Consider the following 6,639-nt stretch of genomic DNA (forward strand, 5'->3'; position numbering starts at 1 on the left):
TTTTTTTAATGCTATGTTGTTGAAGTCTATTGGCTAAAATTTTGTTGAAAAATTTTGCATCTATGTTCATGAATGATACTGTTCATAAACTTAAGTTTTTTAGTGATGTCTTTGCCTTATTGTAGTATGAATTTATCTGGGCGTTTTCCATTCTCTTCTATGTTCTTAAATAGTTTGAGTAGAACTGGTTTCAGCTCTTCTCTAAATTTTGGTAGAATTCAGCAGTAAAGCCATCTCGACTTGGATTGTTTTTTGCTGGGAGTTTTCTGATGACCTGATGAATTTTTTGTTGTTGTTGTTATGGGTCTGTTCAGGTTTTCTGCTTCACTTTTTATTTAACTAGGTTGTGTTTTCCTAAAAATCTATTTCTTTCAAATTTGTTGGAGTACAATTCTTCATCATATTCTATTATTATAATTTTATTTCCATTGGTTCTGTTGTTACACTATCCATATTGTTTTTTAGTGTGTTATTTGCATCTTCTCTTGCTTTTTTTTTGTTAGTTTTGCCAGTGGTTTATTAATCCTTTCAAAGGGCCAACTTCTTGTTCTTTTTTATTATTTCTATTTTTTTTCTGTTTTCTATTTCATTTATTCCAGGTCTAAGTTTTATTATTTCTTTTTTTCTGGCAGCTATAGACATACTCTTTTTTTCTATTTTGAGGAAACTTTATAATTTATTAGAAGATAAAAAATGTTAATGATAACATAACTGAGCATTCAAAATAAAATAGGAAAATAACATAAGAAATCAGAAAGAGACAAAGAAAAGTAGAATTAATAAAACTGAAAAATCTGTATACTTAATAAATGAATCTAAAATTAATTGAAAAGATCAGGAAGCTATCAGCCTTCTGATAAGTCTGACAAGGATAGTAGTTTTGTTTTTTTTTAAATAAGGTAGAAAATGGATATAATCAAAGATCCAGACATGTTTAAAAGATTTATCAGTAATTGGAAATATGTAGACACACTTGATAATTACCTAGAAAATTGCTAATTTTCAAAATAGTATTAAGGATAAGTTAAATTTTTAAATAAACTAATAACCTTAAAATATATAAAACAATATTCAATATTTTCCACCCCAAATAAAATTCAGATGGTTTAATAAATAATTTAAGAAACACACAACACTTGTGTTAGATATAGTCTTTTGAAACATAGAAAATGATGGAAAATTATTTTCATCATTGTGTTAACTGGGATGATAAAGGAACTCTGGTGGCACAGTGAGTAAGTGCTCATCTGCTAACTAAAAGGTTGATGATTTGAATCTATCTACTGAAGGTGGGAGAAAGATGTGGCAGTCTACTTCCATTGAGATTTGTACTTTGGAAACCCTATGAGGTATTTCTATTCTGTTCTAAAGGATCACTATGAGATAGAATCAACTGAATACAATTTGGTTGTTTTGGGTTTGGAAGGATCAGATAAATTTTCTTCTTTTTTAATGTAGAGAATGACACGAACAGAATCCCTAATGCTGAGTAACTTTATGATTCATATAATAAATCCATCTGATTCATAGTAGATTAGGCTTTTGTTACTTTGCTATATTCATTCCGTATCTATATTCACCTGTGGTGTTGGTCTAGAGTTTTCTGCATTGTGATGTGTTTGTCTTGTTTTGTATCAAAGATAAGATAGATCTGCAAAAAAAAATGTTATATTTTCCATGTAGAGTTACTTTGTTCATCTTTTTCTAAATGTTGGATATGTTGCATTAATGTGTTGATTTTGGTTCTTTCTTCTATTTGGATGTGTACATTTGTTGATATAAATTGCTCTCTAAACACTGCTTTTGCTATTTCCCAAAGGTTTTGATATGTTGTGTTTTCATTCTCATTTGATTCAGGGAATTTTTTTCTATTTCATTTTTTATGTGTTCTATTACCCAGTAGCTTTTAAGAATGGTGTTATTCTATTCCCATGTATTTAATTTTTTTTTACCTTGATCTTCCTATTGTTGATTTCTAATTTTATAGAATTATTATCTGAAAAGTTGCTTTATAGTATGTTGATGTTTTAAAATTTATTAAAGCTTGTGTAGCCTAACATATGACCTATTCTAGAGAATATTTGATGTGCACTATAAAAGAATGTGCATTCTGCTGTCGTTGAGTGCTCTCTGTAAGTCTATGAGGTCTGGCTGATTGATTTAGTTCTTTTCTGTCTCTGTTTCATTTCTAGTTGTTCCATCCTTCATGAAAAGCGATGTATTAAAATATCTTACTATCATTGTAGAGTTGTCCATTTCTTTCTTCAGTAGCTATTTTGAGAGAATGTTTAACCATTGTTGAAGGAACTAAATGCTGAAAGATGGTGAATAAATTATATATTTTATATAATCAAAGGTAGGCATATACTGCTTTACAGATTTTAAGGTTTAATCTAGGTACCAATCTAAAGACATCTGGGAGCATTTACTTAAAATTTTGATTAAGAAGTGGGCAAAGAAATACATGATTAATCATTATTAATAGGCAGAGGAAACAGAACTAATCTGAAGAAGGTCTTCACAATGAACCAAAACTACAGATTCTGCATGTCTTCTTGCCATGCCTTGTGTAGCATGTGGCCATGCACAGCTATCTAAATGAAGGAGTGTAACTACTAAAAGACTGAGTGTAGTGACTTGGAGTCAATAAGCATTTAAGGCAGAATTACTGACAGTGGTAATCTGTGTCAGCCCTTCCCTTCTTTGTTCCCAGTTTCCTCCTCTGACACTAAAAATCTCTTTAGGTTATCTGCCTAGAATAGCTAAGATGATTCTGCCAGTTTATAGGCAGAATGTAAAATCTTGAAGATGTAAGGGATCTGACAGCATTTTTAATACAAGTCTATCAGAGAAAGACTAACCAGAAAATTTATTTCTTGTACATTGTTATAGTACTGAGAAAGACAGGATTAAAACCCTGGTTTTTATCCCAGTTACAGGCTAATTTCCTTTACTCCTTATCTGAGAAGATATGAAGAAGATGTATAGAAAAATCTGAACAAAATATTTTGGGATCATTTATTTTTTACTTATTTGTTGTTAAAATCAAAATTGGGCATTTTCTATCTTCAGCATTAACTCCATATTGAAGATTAAGAAGCAAATCTTGATTCATAGAAAATAAGTAAATACAAACAATAGTAGATTGTTGATTTTCTAATCAATTGACCAGTAACTTCATAAGCCCAGATATCAGAAAGTTCAGCTGTAAGTATTGTGTTCTAAATATTTTATAAATGAATTATACCAAGTATTATTTCCAGAATTGTTTATTGTATAAATGTAGACAGTATGCCAAAACATTGCTACATGGGAAATTGGAAGTGATGGGTGGTCCTCTGATCATGAACACAAAATGATGTATGTGATTGCATGGTTTTGAGAGACTCAGGATGTTTTGTAATTCTATATTACTACATATGTTATTCTTAGACCTCCTATTACACTGAGGTTCCCTATAATGATGACAGCTATGTGGTTCAACAAGATGTCATCAGAGATGAAAGAGGACTTCAGAAAGCAAAATAAATCTGGTGCCCACAGAAATAATATATATAATTGGAATAAGACTGAAGCCTCAGTATTATATATTTAAATGCATCTGGAAACATTGACTTAGTTTTCTAACCTTTCACTCCATAGAGAGATAGTTGTAAATAGTGTGTCATTATGTGCATATATATTGTAGTTATAGCTAACTTTGAATTTTATTGAATGGTCACTGTATCAGTTTAGGGCCCCAGCATGCAATAGAAGTCCAGTTAAAAATGGTAATGAAAAAACTGTTTGTAGTAATGTAGCCAGAGTAATAAAAAACAAAAAATACACAGTAGTCATCAAGTCATTTCCAACTATTGAGGTGAGTTTTCAGAAACAGATTTCTAGGCCTGTCTTCTGAGACAATGCTGGTGGATTTGAACCTCCAGACATTTTGGTTAGAAGCTAAATATTAACTATTTGCACTACCCTTCAGATCAAGGTAAACAGAGATAAGGAACAATGGAAATTGCTACAACCTACTCCACCAACTCACCCAGGCATGACAGGACATGAGAAGGCAAAAATGTGTTTGTAGTAAGTAGGAAGGAAAAACATGGATAAAGAGCCACTTCTCTATGAAACAATGCTGGCACTGCAAAACCGTGAATCTGGAGAGGGAGAAAGTTGCAGAAGAAAGGAAAAAGGACAAAATTACCCAACGCCCTAAAAATTAATCCTCTTAACCTCTGATTTTCTTCCTAAATCTATACTGGTCAACTGGAAACTCAAGCAAGAGATCTAGGTTATACATTCCACTGGAGTTCACCTCCTGGAGCAAACAGCGAACAGAAAAACTATGATGAATGGATCTGAAAAAGTAATTACAGAATCATCATCACAATTTCATATGTTAAGAATTACATCACTGATCCAGAACAATAGAACCATGGGTGAAAGAAAATTTACTTAATGCAAATGAAGGGCAGTGTAAAACTAATGATTAAACGACTGATACAGTCATTTCAGGGAGAATATTTGAGTATGGACTAGCTGCTTCTGGTGTTCACTTGATTTCTTGGAAGACATTTATGTGAACAAATCCCAGAAACAGCATAAAACTTGAAATATATGCACAGTTTATTAACAAGACTATAGGTTAGGAGACAAGATGTCCTGTTCCATCACTAGCTAGTTGTGTGGCCTTACTATTTAGCTTCTATGGGAATGAGTCAACATGTTATAAACTGAAGAATGTTGACTCTAAGAGTCTCTGGCTTTAGAATGTTATGGTTTCTTTAATGTTTTCCTTAAAATGTTGACATCGTTTATTACATTCCAGTTGTCTTCCTAGAACATTAAAATCATTATTTATTTATTTTTTATTTTCTCAGATTTTGTTGACATGCTAAATTATTTCTTTGCCTTTCCTGGTGTTTATATTCAAATTCTGATTTTTTTCTTCTGACATTGTGCTCAGTTTTGCTCTTTCTCCTCCATTCATGCACTTATCACTGAACAGCTGGGATATTGCTGCAACCTCTTTATGGTCTGGACTACTCACTCTGCTTATGTTGAATTGTTACAAAGAAAAAAAAGATAGCTAGTGGATTATTCCAAGTGTTGGACTGATTATTCACAAAGAAAACACATAAAGGTTATTAAATTTGTATTTAAACCAGGAATCATTTATGAAGTGCATATTGTTATGCTTGGTATTATATCACATCCTGGGAATTAAAAAATGAAAAACATTGAACTTGTCATTGAAGAGCCCAGAATTTAAATTTTTTCTATTGAAAATAAATTATGAAGGGGTATGTTTCTTTTATAAAATGTTAATTTTATCAAAATATGCTTTACAAAAGGCAAAACCCTGACTCTTGTAGAATATAAGGTTTTTTTTCAAGGTTTACTTACTCTGTGATTTAATGGGGAGCAAGATGGCTTATCTCTGGGATAATCATTGGACTGAAAACCATCAAGCTGGCTGTGGGAAATCACCAGGAGCTCACAGAGAAAGATAAGGGAGTCTGCTTCCACAAAGACTTAGTCTTGGAAACCGTATACAGGGATACTTACAGTGGGAAATGATTCAATGGCACTTAACAACAACAACATGATTTAATGAGGGAAACAATAAAGTATTAAAAACTTGTCTAAAGAAGAATGCAAAGAGCTTTATATATGTACATGTATATATATAATGTGAAGTCCTGGTGTGGTGCTGTGGGTTAATGCGCTGGATTGCAAAGTTGGTTTGAGCCACAAGGTCAGTAGTTCAAGCTCACCAGGTGCTCCTCTGAAACCCTATGCAGGGTTGTTATGGGTCAGAACAAACTCAACAGCACTTAACAATAACAAAAATAAATATAATGCATGCATATAGATATGATTTAATAAGGGAACTAATAAACTATTAAAAACTGATTCAGAGGAGGTGGGGCTTGATGGCGGCTAGGGTGGAGGAGCAGTGAAGGTCGCCACCAGCAATAGCACAGAATACGAGGCAAAGCATAGCCAGGGCAGAGCTCCAAAACTTGGAACCACAGAGATAGGAATATTTTAAAGGTTTGAAAGCTTATAGCTTGTGGAGTTTGGAGCTGAAATAAAAAATTGCGTGCTTTTGAATCTGCTGGGCTGGGTTCGGAGGCCTGAGCCGACATCCTGGATGAGACCAAGCAGCAGGACGAAACAGGGGCCGCAGAAAAATCACGGAAAAATGCTTGGTACAAAGGTGGACAATATACTTTGTAGTTTTGCTTTGCTCTGATTTTCTTATTTCTTTGGTATCTGGTAATTGGCATGCTCTCTGTTTGCCCACCTCAATTCTGGTGAATAGAGGAGATCCTGAGCCAAGTTGCCTCCCCCTACCCTCACCGCTGGTGGGTTCTTCTGCCACAAACCTGCACAGATACTCAGCCCAAGCGGAGGTGCTGATCTGTTTCCTTTTTGTTCTGTTTTTTTATCACGGGAAAGAGAAGAGTGTCTGAAAGAGAGTTTAAAGGCAAAATCTCTCGGGCAGCTTTGAAGGCAGGAATTGATGACATTAAAGACATACTTATATTAAGCTAACAATCGTTGGAGAAGGATGTCATGCTGGGTAGGGTGGAGGGTCAGAGAAAAAGAGGAAGACCCCCAATGAGATGGATCAGCCAGGTG

This window comes from Chrysochloris asiatica, unplaced genomic scaffold (genome assembly GCF_000296735.1).
Source record: "Chrysochloris asiatica unplaced genomic scaffold, ChrAsi1.0 scaffold00136, whole genome shotgun sequence".
Taxonomy (NCBI): Eukaryota; Metazoa; Chordata; class Mammalia; order Afrosoricida; family Chrysochloridae; genus Chrysochloris; species Chrysochloris asiatica.